The following is a 24,574-nucleotide window of genomic DNA, read 5'->3' as shown; positions in this document are numbered from 1 at the left end:
TAGTCCAGTCCTTCACAATATAGTTACTCTGCTTAGCTATGACTTGCTGGAATGCTAGACTGTTTCATAAGTAACAATAGACAAGCATCATAATAAACAGCAATAAATACAGGCAATAAGTAAAGAAAAGCTAAATACCTGGCAGCAGCACTTAGCACATAGCAAACACGTTCTGTACTGAAATCTTCCACTTTCACTATGAATTGGGTGAAATTATAACTGACAAACTCTGGAACAGTAACATTTCAAGATCATGTCCTAGAAAATAGAAAAAAGGTAACTGCAGTATTTTCATTGCAGCTATGGGATAGGGCATTCTGTTCTTCAATGTATTTTATTTTATTACTAGGTTGTAACTCACGGGTGTCCAGAGTGCCAAATGTTCATGTATGTTTAATCATTATCTCTGTTATGTAAAATTAAACAAAAATGTGCCCATTAAAAAGAGGGGAGGAAAAAAAAGAATCACCCAGAAGGAAAAATAAATAAATAAATTCAGGAACCATGAAATTAAAACAAAACTGCCTTGGGGGGAACCTTAAAGGGTGACAGAGATACCCCTATTAATTAAATTTAATTAAAGTAAGCCTTCAAACTATAACATGAAGAACTAGTCCTAAATAAGTTAGCCCTTTTCTAAAGGGTATAATATAAAACTATGTATATTGCTTTAAAGGAAAGACTTCAGCTTTCAGTAGTTCTTTCATCATTACATCTTATGCCAAAACCTGCCAGTGATGGACTAATGCAAGAAGTTGAAAGCAGTGTGGTCCCTATCACTGAATTCTTCATAATTGTTGCAAGCCATATCATGTGCTGATACGGGGTCTACTGCAAGTGCTCACATGCTGTTACCTTACAACTGACTTCTTTATTGTCACTTACTCTGAATAGCAATGCTCTACATCCTACTTGCCAAACCTAGCAAATTATGTAGACCTCTGACAACCAAACCTTAGTAAACTAAGCAGCCTTCCCAGAACCTTAACTGTATCCCTAAAACTCCCACGTGGTCCCTAACCTTAACCTGAATTCTCCCTCCCTAACTTAACCATGGAACTCACTTTTGGTGTCTAATCCCAAATTCCTCTATTGCTCCCTAACTCCAAACTTCTTTGCTACCACTGCTTAAATTTAAATGACCCTATTACTTCCTAACCTTAAACTCCCCTCCTGCTTCCTAAACTTAATTCTCCTCCTGCTGTCTAACCTAAATTCTCAGATAACTGCCTAACCCTAATCCCAAACCCTGCTGCGTACCTAATCCCAAACCCTGCTGTGCATAACCCTAATCCTAAACTAGCCAGTTTACCCTTAATCTTAACAGACAAAAACACAAACTGATAAACAACAGTCAAAATTTATCCAAACAGTAAAATCAAAAGTGGAACCACAGTCCACAACTATCACAAAGTTTACTGATGTTTCCTAGTACCTCGGCTGTTTGCCTTCCAGGGAACAATTACATCCTTTAGACAGCCTTATTTTATATTAACCTCTATTATCCAATAAATCAATTAAATACAATTTACCAAAGTGCATGTAATTCAATCCAGCCCCACCAACAAATGCATTAAATTCAACCACTTTAGATGCATTATAGTGCATTTTAAATATATGTTTTAAATACAAAATATTGACACTAAACCACCAAAATAGCAGAGCTCCTAGAGCATCCCCCCACTAAAATTCAGCATCAGTAAAAACTGTTGCATTTAATCACTTTTGAAAATGTGTTAATATATTGTTAACATTTTTTTCTTATTTAAATATATTCAAATATACTGGAATGTGTCCACAGCAGGAGAAACAATGTTTTATACATTTAAATCAGGAGAAACAATATTTTATACATTTATATCCAACTCTAAATTCAAACCATTGGGCCAAAGAGTCTTATAATTTATAATATATTTAGTTTCCATTTTCAATAAAATTTGCATAAAATCTGCCCCCTGCATGAAGTGTGGTTTGGCCAAAACACTGAAAATGAAGCTGTTTATTTGGTCAGCATGTACAGAATGAAAATGTTGAGCACCTGGGCTGTCTAACCTCCCATTTCTTATATCTTCCAAATGTTCCATTATTCGCTTCTTCACCATCCTTTTTGTCTGCCCAATGTACAATTTAATAGGTACACAGCCACAACCTATAATATATATATCATTCCACAAGTCTTGCAATTAAAGAAATCTATGGCCTTATATTCCTTACCATTAATCATAGTATCTGCTAGATTTTTGACCTGGTCACATACCTTACATCTCCCACAGGGGAAAGTTCCCACTTGTCTACTACCTTTATGACTTCTACTCAAATTCAATAATTCCTTCAGGTTAAGAAACCTGCTATGAAAAAAAAATTTTTTTCTGGAAAAATTTCCCCCACACTCTCATCTCGTTTAACAATTGGCCAAAATCTATAGAGCAGCTCCCTCGAGATTTTTGTGAAAGGGGAAAACTTATTAACAAAAAATAAATTTCCCTCTTCTGCCTCATCTTTTCTGTTTCTCCTGAAATTTTCACTAGCTTCCTGTCTTTTATGGTGGACACCTTCCAAATTACATATGCCCCTTACTTTCACCTCTGCTTTCTTTAATGTATCCAAAGAATACCCTCTGTTTGCCAATCTGTTTGTAACTTTGTTGAACTCACCATCTACCTGCATTTTATCAAATGTATTAAAAATATGCGGTAAAGAATCCACAAGATGTGGAGGGTGCATGCTGTCTGCACAAAGGAAATTATTTACTGCTCTTTCTTTGAAATAAGGCCTGAAAGAAACCTTATTATTAACTCCCCCAAAATACTCAGTATCAAGGAACTGCATAACTTCCTTATGAATCTTATGTGTAAATTGTAGTCCACATGCATTATGATGTAACTCCTCCACAAATCTGCTAAATTCACTTACATCACCTTTACAAATGAAAATCAAATCATCTATGCAACGTTTAAAAATAACCACATGCTGAGAATAGAAACTCCTGTTGTAAATATATAAATTCTCAAAAAAATGAAAATAATGGCATGGTAGGGGGGAAAATATACCCCCATAGCTGTGCCTTCCTTATTTGTTTATTATTTATTTATTGACATTTCCTAACCGGATTGGTCCAGCTGGGTTTGTGACCCATTTTCAGTGGAGACTCGAGGAGAAAAGTTTCGTTAAGCACATCAGTTTACTTAAAAGTAGACAATTACTTAAAAGCTCTTTTAAACCCACAGTTAACAAAAAGAAATGCAGTTACTTAGAAAGAAAAGATTAATACAATGTGACAAATACATATAATAAACTGTTAAAGATAGACAAGTTAAACACAAAGCAAGAAAGGCAAAAAAAGCAGTGTACCTGTAGTATTTTACAGAGTAGCAGTGTAATTACATATTTACAATAATGGTTTAATTTACCAGAGCAAGTATCAGAGATTCCTTCTGTAAAAAATAGGATTTCTCAAATAAAAAATAAATAAGAGTGAGTGCAAATGCCAACAATTGTAGCAAAAAATGGATCTTTGGCCTTCACCCATGATCCTACCTATTGCTTCCAAGCCCCATCTTTTATTAATGCTGGTATATAATAATTTCACATCCACGCTAGCCCAATAAAAATCCATATGCCATTGTATACCCTCCACCAAGTTCAAAAATTCCTTACCATTCCCAGTGTGGAAGGAATCTTAACCAGGAACTTTTTCAAATGGGCATCCAAAAATATACCCACATTCTGTAAGTATGCACCTACCCCAGACACAATGGGCCTGCCTGGGGGGTTCCTGAAATCCTTGTGGACTTTAGGTATTACAGTACTTACATATTATTGCAACCAGATTTTGCGACATGGTATGCTTTCTTGTCAACAAATAAGTGTAATTGGGAAGGGTAAACTGTTAAAAAGTCTGCTAGGATATTGGTGGTGGGTTTGTAAAACAATTAAGGGTTAAAATTTTAGGATTTGTGGGTAGCTTGCTTTAAAGATGTCAAGCATTGAATTCAGCCATCACAGTGGTTGCGTGTATACATATGCTGGCCTGAAAGGAGTGTGGGAGTTAGCGTGCAATGTTATACACATGCATAGTTCAAATGGATTAGCTGCTTTCGTACTGTGGAAAGAATTACTTTTAGTGCTGTTCTTGTGTGGAAAGGATTGTTTTTCAGCTTTACCCTGTTCTGTTTGGATGTATTGGTAAAAAGAAGAAATGGGACACATGCAATTTATGTTAAGTAAACTCTTTATTTCTTATAGCTTTACAAACAATTCTGAAGAAACTTTAGAATAGAAGCTTGTCAGGAAGAATAAGAAAAGGTTTGCAAACGTTTGTAAGACGTAGACAGTACTGCTTTGCTTTTATGTTGTGGTGCTTCTATTCTCAGGGCAAAGGCTGATTGAATCTCATTGATTTTCCTATGTGTTACAGCTCAACAGATGTGGATTGCTAAGTCCCTGTTGTAATGTTTTTCTCTGTAGAAATCTCAGAAGATATAGATTGCTCAGTCGCTGTTGTACTGTTTTTCTATGTAGGAAGCTCAGAAGATGTGGATTGCTTAATGCATTTGAAGTAGAATGGGACTTGCTTAACTGATATGAGAATCTGGTTGCGACCTAATCTTTCTCCCCTCTCCAATAACTCCAGCAAAGCATTGTTATATTCCATGATGGGGTTTTGTCTCAATCTCTGATAGACATTACTGTCCTGTAATAAAACTTCAGCCATCTTATTATGACTACACTTGGACATAATAACCCAATTACCCCCTTTATCAGCTTGAACATAAACATATTCATCATTTAAATCACGTAGCTGTTGTAAAGCTTTCCATTCATTTTTATTTAAATTATACACCCTTCTGCTACTAGAAAATTTCAAATATTCTTACTCAATTTGCTTACATAATACTTTCTCGAACATGTTTATGGCTGCAGAAATCCTAGGGGGATTAAAAGAGCTAATGTATGGTATGTACGGCACATTACGTTTCCCATGTTCAGTAACAAAACTTGCACCACTTTCACAATTTTCAGCATGTACTTCAATTACATCAGCATAAATGTCAACTAGCTCATTCTCATAAATTGACAAATTTAAAAAAGATTCATCATTTGATGCTATACTACAGTTAATATCCTGTGAGTTTCTGTGAAAAAAACACTTTCAGATGCAACTTCCTACAAAAACGTCCCACTTCCAAAAACAGGTCGTTTTAGAAAAGGGGTTGGGAGGTTGGCCTAATGTTTAAGGTGTTTGCCTTACAAACACACGGTGCAGGTTTTGAGTCTTACAAGGGATAATTGGCTAGGCTTAAAATGGCTCGCAAGGGCAGTTAGCCTATACTAATCTATGAACTTATGAAGGTCTGACAGACTGGGAATAGAGGTGGGGACAAATTTCATTCCTTTCATTAACAAAGTATGCATGTCCTCATTGATACTCAAATCAAAAAGATTAATAATATTCAACTCTTTAGAAATAAAAATGCTTTCAATCTGTTTAGAAAACCAAACACTTTCAGACTGTAAGATGCCCCCTACATACCTGCAGTCACCAAAAAGTCCATTTTGTAAATGTCCTAAAGAAAAAAAGTATGTCCAAATTTGCAGCACTCCCTTCATTTTCTTTTGGCCTTTCCTTGCCATCTCCGACTTCACCCCTTCGATTGCTGAAGACTGGAATGCTGCACATAACCTTCATCATTTTCACTTAAGTCCTCAAACAAGACACTTTTTCTTCTGTTGGATACAACTTCTGCTGAAGAAAATGAAGAGCCCCGCTATGCCTGTGACCTTCCTTCCAAGTCATTTAAGGTGGATCTGCTCTTCCATGGTTTTCGTTGCCATTGGAACACCAAATTGTTCTTATAGTCTTTTATATCCTGATCTAATTTTCTTCTTTTTCGTTCGGTGACTTCCCCTTCTGCCTTCCTGACACGGGAATGAATCTCTTTCATTTTAACAAATACACTCACTGGAGATTCTTCCTTAAGCTGCTCCTGCATCTGTAGAATGGAACTCTGCACTTTTTCATGAGAGTGTATGTTCCTTTTAATAACAACTTTCAACTACCCTAAAGTACATTGTAATGAAACATTCTTCTACTCTTCCAGGAGGTCCAATTCATCCTCCATAAATTCTGATGCTGGTAACTGATTGACTCTCAAACCTCTTGGAGTTATGTCTAAACTGACATACTTCTCCAACAGCTTGGTATCGTAAAATAACATAACTTCTTTAACAAGTAACCGCTCAAGCTGTTCATACCTGGCTGCCGACTGGTCATCTTTATTTTGACACCAAGGGTCGATTGTAGCAAACTTTTATTCCCTCTCCTTTCAAACTTCAGCAAAAGTGAAAGGATTCTGCTCCAAATGTGAGCCTGACGTCTCCACAATGGCTGAGGCTCCAGTAAGTGACATAGACAAAAACACAAACTGTCAAAAAAGCAGATAAACTTGATCTAAATAATTAGATCTATTATCCAATAAATCATTTTCAAAAGTGGTTATATGCAACAGTTTTTACTGATGTTGAGTTTTAGTGGGGGGATGCTCTAGTAGCTCTGTTACTTTGGTGGTTTAGTGTCAACATTTTGTATTTAAAACATGTATTGAAAGTGCACTATAATGCATCTAAAGTGTTTGAATTTAATGTATTTGTTGGTGGGTTGGATTGAATTCCATGCACTTTGGTAAATTGTATTTAATTGATTTATTGGAGAATAGAGGTTAATATAAAATAAGGCTTTATAAAGGATGTAATTGTTCCCTGGAAGGCAAACAGCCGAGGTACTAGGAAACATCAGTAAACTTTGTGATAGCTGTGGACCATGGCTCCATTGTTGTTTTTACTACCCTAAGCTTAACAGCTAAACTCTCACCTTCAGCCATTCCCTCCCCATGGCTGCTGCACTTATCTGACTTTGTGTTCAGATTCCGCCTTCACTCTCTTTCCATATCTGTCTGCACAGCTGCCACACCTTGCCCAAACATGCAGACAAGTTCAGGCTAAAGAGGTAGCTCATTCAGACATTTGATTTCCCATCTACAAGGAAGGATATGGTCTGCAAGCAGCCAGGACTTAAGCACTTGTAGCAGACCCATTGATAAGTCATGCGTGCAAAACTGAAATACCACAAAAAGAGCTAGGATTTTTGTGGCTCATCAAAACTGAATGCACCAAAAATCTTTCAACTAAGTATTAACAGTACAAGACTGGTGTGGTGTGTGACAATAACATAGAACTGGTACTTTGTGGCAATGACATGAGACAGAGTAGATAAGCATGGTCCTGACAGATGTCCTTAGATATACAGATCAGCTTTTGGTCTGTAATGTCTGTGGAATGACTAGTTTAGCAAATAGGGAAGGAGCATTAGGGGACAGAAAGGGTGGTGAACCAGTGACAGTTTATATTATGAAATGTTTAATGCACTAGGTAATGCGAAGAGGAAGATGGTAGACATTGTAAGGGTGAAAGAATATACAAATGTATGTAGAAAATCAGAAGTTTTTCTTACTGTATACATTATCTTCAGGACAGAAAGACAAGAGAATGTAAAAAAGGCTTTAATACTGAAATAATGAAATGAGGCGAGATGCACAATAGAAGAAGGTACTTTACAGAACCAGTGGGAAAAGGCAATATATATAACACCATGCATTAAGGATGACATACAACAGGATTTAATAATATCTGTGTAGGCACCGTGTAGAGCCTACATGAAATGTACCCTTGTACACGGCCAAGGTTCCCCCTCAGCAGCACCCCAATGCATATAAATCATGGCTCACTGCCGAGGAGGAGCATAGTAACAGGGATATTGAATCTGTGTAGCCAGAAGTGTAGATGCTGGTCAGATATGTACATGATGAAGCTCCCTGTAATGTTCCATGCTACTGTTGAAATGTGCTATGTATTAATAGTTTGTGTTTTAAATTTATAAATTATGTTTTTTTTTTATTTTTCATGTTTTTTTTAATGTCCATTTATGCAGTGCAGAGCACAGTAATGCCAAGCTGCACTTATAATTAGACAGCTGACACCTGCCAGACATCTCAAAATAGAAATCAGATTAATTAATATATCTGTTTTTTTGGGGGGGTTTTGTTTTGTTTTTTTAATTTTTTTTTTTAATGTCCATTTGTGCGGCACAGCATTGAGTGCAGTAATGCCAAGCCGTGCTTACACATAGACAGTTGACACCTGCCAGACATCTAAATATAGAAATCGGATGTAATTAATTATGTATGTCTGCTTATGTTGAAGCCTGTTTAAGCCTGTTTGCACGGCACACAATGATTGCTTAGTAGTGCATGTAAAGGCATATTACTTTATATACTATCCAAGTAGCTAAATGGGCAGAATAATGGTCTAAAGCTTTATAGGTCTGGGGTTTGAATCCCTAGCACACATATCATTTGTTGAATGCAAAGTAAAATATCTTTTAAACTAAAATCAATATTTTTACATTTGGGAGAGCTGTGTGGTGGTAAGCACTGCTTAAACATGATTAATGGCTAATATTGTTTGCGTATTGCTAAGTCTTGCTAAAACCACCGTTGTGAGAGTTTTTGCGATGCTTAACTCAGCTGGTTTGTGCAATGCTAAGCAATGCAGCGCTTTTTTGAATGTTACAAAATGATGTGTAAGGGCAGGAAAACAACCTATATTAAGGCCAATAGGCAGGAATTCTGCACCATTTGATAGAGTCTGCTTATCTGCTGATATGCCAGGTGGTATTGAAGAAAGTGCGTGCTTTCAAGCACAGAGATGGGGTGTGCAGGAGTCCAGGGTTTTTGTTGAGAACCTTATATGCAATTATGAACCTAGTCTGTTGCAGGGCAGTTACCAAGGTTCAGACTGTAAGACTGAGGCCTGGGATCAGTTGGCCAGGGAACTTACCAGTGCTACTGGTATCTCCTGCACTGGTGAGTGGTGTTGTCACTACTATGATGACCTGAAGCGGAGAAAGAGGAGAACAATGAACACCTGGATCCAAGAGGCTGGGGCTGGGCATGCACCACAAATATGTTTTTTTTCCACTGTTTTACCAAAATGCAAGCTGAATGTGTGCAAACCTGGTATGCATAATGGTGTGCTTCTCTCCCAACAGCTGCAGCTGAGAGTACTTGTAATATTCAGTCCCATGCCTGGTACCTGGTCAGGTTACACCATAAGTGTGTTAGGTATGGATATAGTATGCTAACCATAGTGCAATAAGCAATAAAGAATAAAAATATGTACTACAATAAAGAGTAAACAATAAAAACTGCAGTGCAATAAATGGGCAATTAGAAATGTAGTGCAATAAATGAACAATAACAACTGTACTGCAATAAACAATACCAGTAACAGTAAGCAAAAAAGAGTATAGCAGGATTGTGGTCTCAAAACATAATTGCACTAAAGCTGTATGCATTGCATGTCTATGATAAGATTGCTGCAGTCAAGTGTACAACTGTAATAGCTGTAGATTGCAAAACTAATGGCCTGAAAAATGAATTGATCGACTCATTGTATGGTTCAAGCCTGTCTCCAGGCCAGTTTCAGTCATGTAATGCTCTCATTTTCTTCCACTCCAGGAACAAAAGGTATATGGCTGAGGTAGCCCACTTTATGAGCAGATAGTGTGTGTAGATTTCACAGATAATTATCAGCAATACCAATAAAGTGTTAAGCAGCATTGTGGGTTCCTAAATAAATCTGTCTTAATATTTACAATAGGGCTGTAGTCATTGCATGTCTGTTCTAAGTTGCTGCAGTCAATTTTTACATTATTTTTAGATGTCTCCTGCAGTCACAACTATTGGGTTCTACTCCCATGCTTGCCACCTAAGGCATGACGGCTATCTAGTTTACTTAATGTACATAAACATACCTCTCAAGTGTCATGCTTTTTCATAATGTAAATAGAAATGCCTAATCTGTCTGTCACATGATTCGCAGATAAATGATTACCTGGAATGCAATGTATTACAAATCCATTTACAGAACACCTTCATAGTATTACTGTATAAGTCCACATTATGTGACGCTATTCTGTGTAGTGCATGGCCAATACTGTCCCATGCTAACAGCTTGAGAGGTATGCATATGCTACATCAGCTACAGAAGAATTGCAGTCACTGTACTCACAACTGACACTACACACCTGTAGAACTATGTATTACCAGTGTTCTCAGGGATATCATCTGCAGTGTCACTAATGGTATGTTATTCTCTCTCTCCCCATCCCTTATCTTTTTTAATTTATTATGGTTATTTATTATTATGATTTATTCTTAATATATTTTGTTAAACTATGTTTTATTAAACTTTAATTTATTATTGTTATTCATTATTATGATTTGATATTAATATATTTTGTTTAACTATACTTTGTTAAAATTTTATTTATTATTGTTATTTATTATTATGATTCAATAGTAACATATTTTGTTAAACTGTTTTGTTGGCCTTATAGTTTAATTCATACTGGCTTGCTGTTAAAATACTGACTGTTAAGTTACTTAATGTTGTGTGATACATAATATGCCTTAATATATATTTGGATTAATAAATATCTTGCATTCTTTTAATACTAACGTTGGTTTGGTTATTACTAACGTTAACTTATTATTGTAACTACTTTACTACAAGGCGTCAAGGTCAGCCAGTTCCTCATGATCCATCTACTTTGCTTCCTCCAGCCATGGCACCAGGTCTCAGCACGTCTGCAACCCAGTCAGGTGGTACCCTGGCTGCTACCCCTGCACTACCCAGGGCGTCGGTAGTAAACCTCCATGGGACAGGGCCCAGCCCCCATCTGGGAGCAATGGTGGAAGGGGAGTTGCCACCTCTGATGAACTGCTAGGTTTGGTATGCTGGATTATCATGAGTGGGTTTGGACAATGCCTGTGCTGGATGGAGAGCATGCTGGCCACCCTGGTGGGGCAGGCTCACTTCAGACTCCAGACTCCACCACTGCCACCCTCAAGGCAATGATGGAGCAGTGTCGACAGTCCCATGGATGGGGATGTGAGTCAAATGCTACCTTGTGAAGGCACATTGGACTGAGATCCTACAACACCCTCCCTGTCCAAGGTGTTCACCCCCCTCTTGTGTCACACACCACCCTTCTCTGCTGTCTTGTCTATCTTGTCTCTCTGCAAAAGCTTTCTCACCTACCTAACTTATCTCCCCCACACATACCTATGTCCCTTTCCCAACATTCCACTCTCACCTTAAAAAAAAAATGGGCACCTGTCCCAAAAAAATATATATATCATCACATACATAGCTCTTCATTTCACACACATGTCTACAGGACACACATCATTTGGTCCAGTTGGCTTAACAACACAATTATGTTGTCATCACCACTCTCTCAGGGATGATACAGCAAAGTCATCTACAAAATCTGACAAAGTGTACAGTTGTTGCTGTACAAGAAATAGATAGTTATGGTTCTTTCCTACACCCTTCCTGCACATACATACCTGCCTTTCACTATGTTTTCCCCCTGCTTGCACCACATTTCACCACTTTCCTATCTTCCCATTTTTCTTTTCTTTATATATTTTTAGCGTGACACTGCGCGAAGCGCTGCATCACATAGCTTCTATAAGCTCAGCTAAATGGAACTATATTGATATATGTGTTTTAAATAGTAAACATGTACAAAATAAACACCTGTCCCCTATTTCCAACCCAAGACCACTGCATTAACCTGCCATACCACAAAGCTGGTAATTATAACAGGTGGTTTAAGCAAAACATAGCAATTGTAGGTTACAGTCATTAAGCGTGTTTCAGCGGAGCTGTGCATTGCGCCGCGTCATGCAAACTTGCTTAAAGATAAATGGAAAAACTGGGAGTGCACCTTGGAGTCTAGTGCAAGAGCACACCACTAGAAAGCCAAACACACAAGAATGGATGTAAGTGAGTTGTCTAATAGCAGGTAAATGCCTCTTTTTATCAGCAACATTTACAAGTACACCTTCTAAGGGGTTACTGCCAAAAAACATGTACAACAGGGACCTTGGTACAGAAACACATCCATATAAAGCCATGCACATAATGATGGCTGCAAAAAAGTATGTCGCAGCCTGTATGTGTGTACTTAAATCTTGCAAATACACCTGCTGTAACAGTAACTCAGTAGCTCAGCCTGTTAAATGCCTTCCAAACAGTGCATTTTGCCACACAGAGTCCTGGGTTCAAATCCGGTGGTGTGTAGCATTTAAATAACATTATTGTGAAGCCAGGAATTAATTATTGAGTCATGCACTCTTTATCCACACAATGCATTACAAATTAAATGTCTGCTGTCAATGATGGAAGTCACAGGCTTGCAGATAGGAACACACTTCACATATCCCAATAGCAAAACTGTAAGTGCATAAAGTGTCACGTCATTCATTAATATGCATTCACAGAGGGTTTTAACTCAGGTAATACAAATGAGCCCATTAATATCAGAGTGCAGTACACAATCCTTTCAAACACACAGTGCAAATTAGCACTGCTGCACAACTAACATACACATATGAAGCACCTGCTTGTAACAAGGACTGCCAGCATACACATTCCAAATGAGTACTACACTGTAACACATGACCTCACAGTTGCCCAAATGGTGGACATAATGTTATATTTACCCCTATGTTGCTCAAGGACACAGCAAACATGTAGGCTAGTACTCTGTTACTACTCTGTTAATGATAATATTGCCTAACATACTTACCTTAAAAACATGCTATAATTGGAGTGGAATGGCTACCATCACTCTGGCTCTGCCTCTGCAACAAGGCTGTCACAGCTCTCACAGTTAGTCCTACAGCTTGTTGTCCTCCAAAGTGTACGCACTCTCTGCCTAGGCCTATTACTTGCAGCAGCAGCTGCAGCCTGTAACACAAACATCTCTATGTAACAGTAGCTGCTACTGACCTGCCCTCTGCAATGATGTAGTCTCCTCACCTCAGTAATGTCCAGCACAACATAACAGAAAGAGCTTGTAATCTACATGGAGACCTTATATCTTCTACAGTGGTTGCATGTAATTGGCTGATGATAGTGCAAATCAGCTATGTTGGCTACAATTAGTATTTCAGAACCACAGACTGGTTAAGAGGCAATCACCTGCTAATGAAAAGCATGTTAAAAGCCAAATATGCTGGCTATGGGGAACCATTATGTGGAAAACTTTCTGCACACAGAACACACATTTGCAAAGACTTAAATATCATCACATATCAATGGAAGAGTTTTGCACTCCAGCAGGTATGTAACCTTTTTTGTTTACAACAGGATGCAGATGTGTGAATATACTTACAGGGAATAGGGATTACAGCATTAAGCTTTTCTTAGAACTGTGATAATGACATGTCATTTATCTCCAGAACTGTTACAACTACAGAGGACATACAATATTTCAAGGGTGAAATGCTTTTTGTCAATGTGGCACACTGGTCTTGTGAGACTGTCCCTTTATAGTGGTTGTAATAACACACTGCTATTTGTGTGGCACTGTTGTTTTGACATATTATCAGGGAAATAGCCCCTAGGTGACACACTACAATAGACTCCAGTATTGGGTGTATGAACATACAGCAGTATCTGTCATGGCACATACGGGAATAGCTGACTATCACTAGTATCTTTGTTGTATCCACATGCTTAGTATGTTTGCACACTGTGGAATATGACATGTGTGATCAAGCAGTAGATATTGCCAGACATTCTGTTCTTGCTGTATTTCTACATAGTGTATTTCCACGTATGTGATCCTGACATGTGTTCCCATTTTGTTGTCTTGCAGGAAATATGTACTCAAGATGCTGTGCACCTTTCACGGATGCAAAGAATGATATTATAGTTGAAGGCTTCCGGCAACACCATGAACTCCTACTATCCAGGGGGATGCAAAACAGGGAACAGCGGGCAGCATTGTGGGCTGACCTTATCTGTGATGTGAATGCCACAGATCATCAGAGCAGGACATATGTGCAGGTTAGATACCGCGCAATTGACATGATTAATGCTGCATGCAGACAAGCAGCAGGTGTAGCCAGGGATCATGGCATCACTGGTGGACGGTCTGCAGTGGAACAAACACTCTCAGCAACTGAGGAATTCCTGGTGAACCTAGGCACACAAGATAGCTCCCAGGCATCCATGACACCATACATCATGGATGTGGGTGCCACAGTTTCTGTGGCAGAGGAGAATGCAGGTAAGCTTAGTTTGATGACCATTGCAATACTGTAACATTCAGTGTGCCAGGGTGAACATACTCTTATGTGGTTGTCAGGTCTGTGTTCTTTGGGGGGGGTTAACTGTAATTTGACTCCCGAGCTGAGATGTCGACTGATATAACAATGAACATAGTAGCTACTGTAAATGTGAGATATATGGTCGTATTACCTTGTTATGGTTCAACATACAGTGGTACTGACATTACCTCTCCTTCAACTTTTCACTGGTCCATTAGGTATTGAGCAAGGCCATTGTCCTGCTCCTGGTAAGCACAACACTGTTTTGTTATAGATGTAGGTTTACAGCAATGTAATCCCTAAAGTGTAATCCCAGGCCTGCTGCCTAGAGTGGTGTACCATTGGCATGATTTCCAACTGCACATACATTTTCTGACTGTACATGTTACAGTCATACGTATGCCTTGTAGGTGTTGCTACACTGATAGATGTGACAGTATTATAAGGACATCACAGATTGCCATATGTGTCAACTGTGCAGAGTCTTTACAAATGTCAACAGTGTACCTCACTGTTGCTGATGGGATTGCTGTGTAAACAGCTTTTATTTACACATAACTACAGCTGTCTGTGGGAAAAGTAATGTCATCTTGTCCTACTATATGAGGTTGGGGTTTCAACAGGTCTGTAATAGTGCCAACAATGTACAGAGCTGAACATTTATTGCAACATAGTACTACAGAGCATAATAGCGTAGGTATTAATGTACTGCTTTTTCCTTTCTTATCACAGGTGACCGGGGGGGTAGGTATCTGTCCCCTACATAACCTGATGTCAGTGTCTCTTCACACAATGATGATGGCAGCCATAGTAAGGCATAGGTGGGGGTTTCAGATGCTGAATTTGTCCCAGAGGTTGACATCACTCTGCTGGCCTCATTGTCACCATAGACAGTCAGTATGCTTACACATAGCCAGTCCCCAAAGGCCACAGATATTGGACAGTCAGAGGATGGTGCCATTAAACAGGAAAGTGTGGCAACTATGGCTCCAGTGAGTGCAGCAGACATTGACCTTAGCCAGAGAACTGGTGAGGTTCCACACAGGCAGATTGGTAGGGGTGTTTGTAGGAGGCCTGTTGGCCCTCCACCACCTGGTGCAGATGTCACATCATGGTTTACTTGATATATGTTTCAGGCCATCATGGAGGCACAAGCACATTCTGAAATGAACTCCACACTTATGCTCAGAGTAATGGATGCAGCACAGTCTGATCCGTGACTGGCTCCACTGTATTGTTGACATCCTGGATCAGTTCACTGATGCAGTGGAAAGAAGTGGACTGAGACAGTGTCTGTGCTGCGACATATGATTAGAGTTGAGCTTCAGCCTCATGGACATAGGTCAGCAAACCCACCTGCTGAGAATTCACGTGGCCATGCACAATCACACTCCCATAGTGGTAGCACATCCAGTGCTACAGATGGGAATGTGCTGTCCACACCAAGATGTGGCAGGCAAAAGACTTATTTTCCTGGGCATTCCTGTGCAGGACACGGTCCCAGAAGACAGCAGTCACTGTCAGGTACTAGTACCGGTTCTGACCTTGGGCATGGAGGTGCCAGTGCAACTCCTGGCAGAGCCAGTTCCCATGTTCAGGGCCAGAGACGGTGAACTGTCAGCTCCACCATGCGTGGTTCAAAGCTGTCCAACACACACATGTAGGGCTAGCATTGAGCTTGACTGTGTACATGCACGCACTCACACATCACTGTCAAATGCAGGTCACCTACAGACACACATGGCACATTTCCATGGTCCATCTTACCTGCTCCCTTCCTGACTCACACGCATGCTGTCAACCTTGTGGGTCAGCCTAGGCATCCTGCACCCCCACACAACACCCTGTGCAAGTGATGATACCTGTGTCCCATCCTCATCATCAATGCAGGTTAATGAAGCTATGTGTCTGATGCACAGGGTGACTATATAAATTAACATGCACTTGTGTAATGCATTGTTCTTTTGCCATGCCACTTGTGTTGGCTACTGACAGATAATGTATGCTGACATTTGTAATGAGTAAGCCACATAATTTTGTGTACCTTATGTTGTATGATGATAGCATGTCAGTACAGAAGAAATTTGTCCTCCGCAAGGTACAGCACTATAGCTGCATAGTTGCATATGTCCATATGTGTATAACAGAGTAACAAGGACAATGGCATCATTCAGTGTACTCATGCATCCCTAATCTGTGAAAATATCTGATACCCTTGATAAGTGTCACCAGGATTTTGGGAGCTAACACATCTACAAACTGTGGTGCTGGAGATGACCCATCTACAAATTTCCTGTGTCCAGTACAGATATTTGTCTGACAACAGTCTGCATCCCATTGTCTTGTTCTGCATCTCATGGTGTAACCTGAACATGATGTGTGTCACAGCATGTGTGCTTCACATGCATGGGGGGCCTGTTAGCGAGTGTACTGTCTGTGTTACATACCTTTCTCTCCAGCATGTACTATTTATACCACAGTGACAGTGTAGGTGTGTGGGACAGGTAAGACGTGTTAGTCCTGTCATTGATATGCAGGAGGCATACAGTGGGACCTGACATCTCCATGTATGGCAGCCATACACATCCCCTCCAATGCATTTATCAGACAGACTACACATGTACGGTCTTGACACGGACCCCATTGGACATGTTATCTGCAATGTGTATTTCTGTACCATGGATCCTGTGAGGCTGCTACAATTGAAAGATATGCCTGTGTAGTGACATAGCAAGGGTGCAATTGTACACAATGATAGGTGTGATGAGTGCCACATTCAGTATAGCAATTACAGTCTGGCAGTTACATCACAGACCTTTCTGTTTAGGTTGTACAACACTGAATGCATTACTTCTTACCAACCAGTGAAAGTCAAAGGCTACATTACTCTCTGTGTCCATACATCCATGAGTAATGGCACAACTGTGTGTGGTGTGTGGGCACTACTATAGTTCTCAGGGGTGGATGATTTTCCAAAGGATAGTATTGTGCAGTCGGTGGCATTTAGTATTTGTCAGTGGCTCAGACAAACACTGAATGTGTGCCTCAGGCCATCTTGGATAACAGTTAATGTAGTCAGTCAGCAGGCACTGACAGTGGCTATGACTGCAGAGAGGGAATGGCTAGAAGGGGTACGCCATCAAAGATGTCTGGGGAAATCCATTGGTGAATGGCATCTTTGCAGTGTAGGTCTGCCAGGTTATGACTATCAGATACTTGCCTATCCACCAGCTGATGTAACACTCTGTAGATAACCTACACAGTACCCAGCAAGGCCTGCTGGCCTAGTATTGTCAAACACCTTGTCGGGCCATGGTAGGTAGAGTGAGTAATAGTCCTGTCATTCACTGCATAGTATAACACTCAGTGGGGTCTACCAGTTAGAGATGGTAGGCATGATTTGGCCTTGAGCATAACAAACAGTGTGTAATCCAGTATCAGTAGGTGTACGACAGTGTTACTGCTCGTATCCATGCTAATTCCTTTCATGACATTTCATGTCACATGACTCAGAGATCTGGGGACGCTGCTTGGCACTACATGCTAGTTGTCTTTTGTGCAACTAAGTATTGCAGTTGCTTCCAGCATGTTCCAAGAAGAAAGTCATCCAAGGTGTCTGTAAAGAGAGCAGACAAACATGTTAGGGGAAGTTTAATATGTATGCCCTTTGAAGGCAAGGTGGGGGTTTTACACAGGTATTATGCAGCTGGACACGGTTTACTATCAAAATGTTGAAATTCACATGGTTGACATTCATAACATTGAAAGTTATTACACTGAATGTTCAAAATACAGAAAAAAAAAATGTCTAAATTTAAATGGTCGAAAAACACCTGCAAACTAACATTAGTGTTTTTGAGGGGGGAGGAGGGTTGTGCCCCCCTGCACCCCCCACACCCCCTACTACTTATATATTACAACTCTGAGATTGCACAACAGTGCAGACAAGGGAAAATCCTTGCCCTGTTTGCAACATAATGTCGACAGGTAATTTGCATGCACTTCCTGTCAACCAAATGAACAAGTTAATATTCATGTATCGACCATATGGGTTGGTCACATGAACATTAGACCAAATGAATTTCAACATTTTGATAGTAAACCATTGGACACTACCCAAGCAGTGTGAACTGGAAGGACCCAATTACCTTGTGAAGACTGTGTTAAGCATGGGTATACACAGACTTGCCGGTGCCTGGCAACTACTAATGCTGGTCTCACCAACACCAGCCTCACATAGTTCACATGGTTCGATACATTTTCTGTCATCACAAGCAAACGTTACATGAAGCCCATGATGACAAGTAGGACACAGCCTGTTTGTTCATCCACATAGCTGTCCCACATCATGAAAGGCTCTGGAGGCTTCACATACCCTTTTCCAAGAAGATGGCTTGATTAGCAATCTGGGCAATCAGTTGGCTTTGGTATGTCTTATTCCATCTGTTCCAGGGTTGGTGGTATGTCAGTAAGAAACTTACAAGAGGGAAATTAGTAGCACTGTTGTAGTTCCACAATTTAATGTACAATGTGCATTGACATAGATGTCAAGTCTTGCTGTAACAATCAGCACACTGGTGATGAGCCATCGTAGGTGACAATTTTACAGCTAGTCATGCATCCTGCCCTTCAACAGATTACTGGTGGATATCTGCATGACATGGTTGTGAGGCCTACTGTGGTGGACTGGCCACCTTTGGCCAATGTGTCTCCACCTGCCACATGTCATAGGCATGTCATACTGTACAGTTATGTACCCGAAACACGTCTGTGTTCCCACATCATGTCACAGAACAACCAGTGTGCTGTCTAGTTGCTTGACAGGCATCATACACTTGTAGGCCAATATAATGTTAGCAAAGTTGAACAATCCCTCTATGCATACATGTGCAACTACATCTTCACTGCAAGGTGTACCTACAAACACTGTATATCAGGCTGTCAACTCCAAGGGTGTGGCAGCATGACCCTACCTTTGCAGAACTAGCTGCTAAGATGTTGGTAGTATCCTCACCCCTCTACTCCTATGAAACACAAACACGTGTGACAGATGTGACTGCATTTCAAACACTGCTGCCATGGTGTCTCCAACATCAGTCATTACATATAGCAATGAGCATTATGCCAACTTGCACAGCTCACATCCTGCACCACCTACATCCACATCACACACACCTGCATGTGTGCATCTCCTTACCAGACACATTGCCAAACAAACACCTAAGAAAATCCTGACTCTGGAGTACACATAATACAGAATACTGCATGCATCACACTCTCACCAGTCAAACACCTGAGGCAAAACACAAACTCACACCTCTTAGTCGGAGGTGATTACATTGTGAGACACATTGATGTCTGCGTGAAGTGGCTACATATGGGAAAGATCACAGATAGCTGACTGTGGGTTGACACAATAGGCCTTACCACACATTGTGTAAATTAAGGGATATTAGTTAACATAATGTTGACATCATAGTTCCTGCAGTTATGTATGACTAATGACGTACGTCACTGGCCTGTATGCAGACACATGACTGTGCTTAGCCAGTCTGTGTCCCTCGCAGGTATACACATAGCTTTATGTTGCAGTTGACCCCCATCTAGGATGATAGCTCCATATTCACAGAAACTGATGGAGGACAATAACTTCCTTAGAGTGTGGTGTCATTGTCAGGAGATCTACTACATGTCTGCCTGGGGTGCCTTGCTCAACAGAAATCAATGCTTCACCAGTGATGGTGTTCATCTCTCACTCCTGAGATTTGGAGTAATGGCCATGGCTAATGACACTCCTACAATGCATCTTAGATGCACTGCACAGGGAAAAGTTGGCAATGAGAACACCATCTTTATACAACATCATGGTTATGCTGCTACACGGTAGGTATGGCAAGAGTGACCCCATTCTGTGGAATGTGTCCCCACCCTGGATTATGCAGACATGTGTGCAGTCAAGGACATCTGGTTCAAGGCTGTGGGCAGCACCACAGCCATACCAGACTACATATCCATCCACATCTCCACACATCAAAATGACAGTGTTCAAGGTAATCTGGGTGGTGTATACATACTCATTAAGGATAGATACACATCCAGATTTTGTGAAACACTGTGATTTCCCAGAGACACTACAGGTGTCATTTAGTACTGGAACTGCACATAATCAAGCAATAGCTGGCTACATCAGCAGCTCCATGAATCCAGAAACCCATTGTACTTATTTGTATGAATGTGTGCCTATCAAGATATATCATTACACCATGGTGTGGAGTGACAGTTAGTGACCAGCAGCTATGTTGCTTAGTCATGCAGCAGCTCACTTGCCCAAAGGTTAGTCCACGCCTTAACTACAATGCCCTGGAGCAATGCCATGACATCCCCCAAGGGGGACCAGTGTATTGCATCATTTGTTTACCAATATGGGTGACCACTGCAGTCCTCCAATGTGAGATTCTGCCTCGTGGGATCTGACCACAGATCAGTATCATCAAAACTACTACCACTAACCCTCCTTGCAGACAATATAGACATATTTCAACAAACCCATTTACTGCCTCCTGTGGGATGGTTTACATAGCTTGACTGCACCTCCCCCCTCCGATGGGACAGGCAAGTATGCAGAGCTCTACTCCCATGCATTATGCCAGCAGCATTACAACTGCATGAAATCGGCTGTACCTGTCAGGAGGAACCCGGGCTCCTCATGGCACAGCAAACCTGCCTGTTGGACAACTGCCATTATCAGGCTGCATAATAAGAGGTTGACATTGCTGTGTGACAGTTGGGGTGAGGGTGACCCCCTCCCCCATAAAATGGAGGCACAACCTCCTCAGCTAAAACAACCACATAGTGTTGTTGTGATTTTGTGTAGACATAGTAAGTGACACAATTAGCCACCCACTCAAATTGAACCATAATGCACAGTGTAGTTACATGTGTAACCTCAAAGGACAGGCCCAGATTGTTGGTGAATTCAGACATAATGATGCCACACAGAATGGGTCTGTACTCATAGCTAGCCTGTAGTCCCACATGTTCTGCATCAACTTCATTCCCCTGTCTCCACCACATGTGACACATGATATTCCTATAACCTGTCCCATAACTTTCATATCTACAGAGCAGGTAGTAAATGGCCTCTCTATGGAGGATACACAGCATTTATTGGACATGCTACTATCCCAGGCTCCATTCTACATGGTATCTGTCATGGATTACTGACACCACTGGTATCAACTTGCAATCATACTGAAACCACTGGCTGGATCTCAGCTGACTGGACAACAGCAACTGTTATACCCTTGCACAGAGGTGTTCCATGCACTGACCACCAGAACTATAGACCTCTTTGCCTGAGTATCCATATCTGTATGGTTGTAGTGGCAATCATCATGGAGGTGATCAGCACACATATATGTGATCTACACATAGCTGACTGCACACAGTTTGGATGTTTGACAGGGGGCTCATGACTGTTACACATGGTTGGCATTTCCAAGGCAGTCACAAAGGACCTGGGTGAGGGAACATCAGGGGATACAACCCGCTGAACTGAGCCAAGTTGTCTGACTATATCCCCCAGTCAGGTATCATTTACAAAGCACCCACTTAGGCATTGACGGTACTATCATTGTAGGGGTCACTTAGTGGCCCATTGATGGCACACATACTCAACATAGGAACATCTGCCTCCAATAGCTGATCTGTAAGCAGCAGTGCTCAACATGCTCAGTCTTGGGTCTTTTACTACTTGCAATCCATTTAACCATGATGCAAGCAAATACTGATTGTCCATGGGTAACAATGTTGTCTGATGCCTGCATACCATGAGCACTCATGGCCTCTGTAAGTTATGTCAATATCCAACAAGAAGGTCCATAGAATCACAGGATCATAGGAAGTTACTAGGCTATTGGCGCTGAGGTCCTTATAAGCCTAGCCAAGAGTTTAACCCATGTTTAGACAAGTCAGCACCCAAAGCCCCTGTCCAGCAGGGACACAGGTGGAATTCCAGGGGTGTATTTTCTGTTTCCCATCCAGTTATGCAGGTTGCACTTTAAAAGGAATAATGAGGTACTCTGTTTGATGTGAAGAGGACATCTTTTCCACAGATGGAGGATTCTCTGGGACACAAATCTGTCCCACCAACAAGTCCTATTGATGTCACAGACCAGGATGAGGTCGCGCGTGTGGGTTACTCGAGTGGAGCTTGATTTGTGGATATGCAGTAGTCCCATCAAGATGGGGTCTGAGATTGCTTTGTATGCCAGACATAGGTCACCTCTAAGGAGTCTGCATGAGACTGAGTAGAAGGATGGAGCCTTCAGCCTATCTGTGTAGGGTAGATTTTTGAGGCAGAGCACCAAAACAGAAGTAAATAGACCCTTGTCCACCACGGCTGGATACAAATGCTTTATTTAAAATACCAAAATGTAAATGCTTTCACAGTCTCTATGACTGCTTCCTCAGACAACCTTAAACAACTAAAGCACATTCTTTATACAATTAAAAATCAATTAACATGTAATTGATAGCAATTAGGGCATTTAAAGTGTCCCTTACACTTTGCTACTAAAACACATCTAATACTTAATTTACAACCGTGTTTATTAAAAAAAAATTAAAAATGTATTCACATGTGTCTACACATTTTAAAGTGCTGTGCATATATATGTTAATGTTTGAGTGCTCTAGCTTTTAGGAATGGTTTCAATGATACTGCTTCATTTATACCCGGTGGTGTATCTGCATTAAGTTTAATGATCCACCTCTGCTCAGCTGCCTCACATCACCTCTTCTCATCCCTTCTCTGATAATCTCTAGAACAAAGAATTTGAAATTATGGTCTCTTCCTTCTGCCTCAACATGCTTGGCCAATGCACTGTTCTCCTTTCCATTAATGATGTCTCTATTGTGTTCTAATATACGGTCCTTAAACATCCTGTTTGTCTTCCCTATATAGAAGACCATGCATCTCATGCAGAAACTAAAATACTCAACATTCTTGGTTCATTGTTTTTAGTAGCAAAGTGTAAGGGACACTTTAAATGCCCTATTTGCTGTCAATTACTTGTTAATTGATTTTTAACTGTATAAAGAATGTGCTTTAGTTGTTTAAAGTTGTCTGAGGAAGCAGTCATAGAGACTGTGAAAGCATTTACATTTTGGTATTTTAAATAAAGCATTTGTATCCAGCCATGGTGGACAAGGGTCTATTTACTTCTGTTTTGGTGCTCTGCTTCTTTTGGAGCCTATCCTTTATCCAGAACTCTTGCTGTTTGGTATTTTACTAGATTTTTGAGGCCCTGGATTATCCTGGGGAGGAACCTCTGCAGTCTCTCTGACTGCTGCATGTGCTTTGCAAGGTACTTTGAAGGGGGCATTGTGCTCAATAGTTGGCCTTAAAAGGGAAGAATGCATGAATGTTATGACCTCCTTTCCCCTGGATGAGATACCCTTACTTATGAGCTGGGCCATGTAGAAAGCTTTCCATACAACGGAAGCAAGATGGTGGTCAAAAATCAGGTTGCTATCAACCTGGATGCCCAAATCCCTCACGACTGATTGCATGCTTAGAACATTGTTTTTAATTTGATAATATGTGGAGACATCACTCCCCCCAAAGGGAATGATGGTGCATTTTGTGGCATTCAGCTTAGGGCTATGTTTCTAGCACCAGTCATTTGTTTGGGTGAGACCTTCTTGGAGGACGTCCACATCACATCTGGAATTGATGACTGCACCCAACTTGCAGTCATCTGCAAACTTGGTCAGCCATAGCTTACTTGTTTGGCCTGCATCTCAGAGAAGTGTATCCTAAATAACAGAGGCCCTAAGACTGATCCCTGGGATATGCTGCTCATTACGGGTCTACTGCTTGAGGTTATTTTGATTAGGTGGGTTCTATCAGTGAGCCAAATTGCTACCCATTTGGTAACATATGGATTAATGCCTAGTTGAGAGAGTTTATCTATTATGCCTGAGTGGGGAATAGTGTCGAAGGCTTCGGCCAGGTCAAGGTAGGTGGTGTGCACTGTCTTCCCCTTGTCCATGGCTTTGGTGACTGTTTCAAAGAAGTTGACCAGATTTAACAGACATGACCTCTCCTTGACAAAGCCAAACTGTGTGGTTGAGTGTTTGGAGGTTGCCAATGTTCTTGTTAATGAGGTTCATGATAAGCCATTCCATGGGCTTGCAGATTAGGCTAGTTAGGCTGATGGGTCTATAATTTCCCAGATCAGTGGATGCTCCACCTTTGTGTGAAGGGATGACAGTGGCTGTCCTCCACTCAGCTGGGACAAAGCCGGTACTCAGGCTTTGGTTGA

This window comes from Protopterus annectens, chromosome 2.part0 (genome assembly GCF_019279795.1).
Source record: "Protopterus annectens isolate FY-2018-M chromosome 2.part0, PAN1.0, whole genome shotgun sequence".
Taxonomy (NCBI): domain Eukaryota; kingdom Metazoa; phylum Chordata; order Ceratodontiformes; family Protopteridae; genus Protopterus; species Protopterus annectens.
This window is presented reverse-complemented; position numbering follows the sequence as displayed.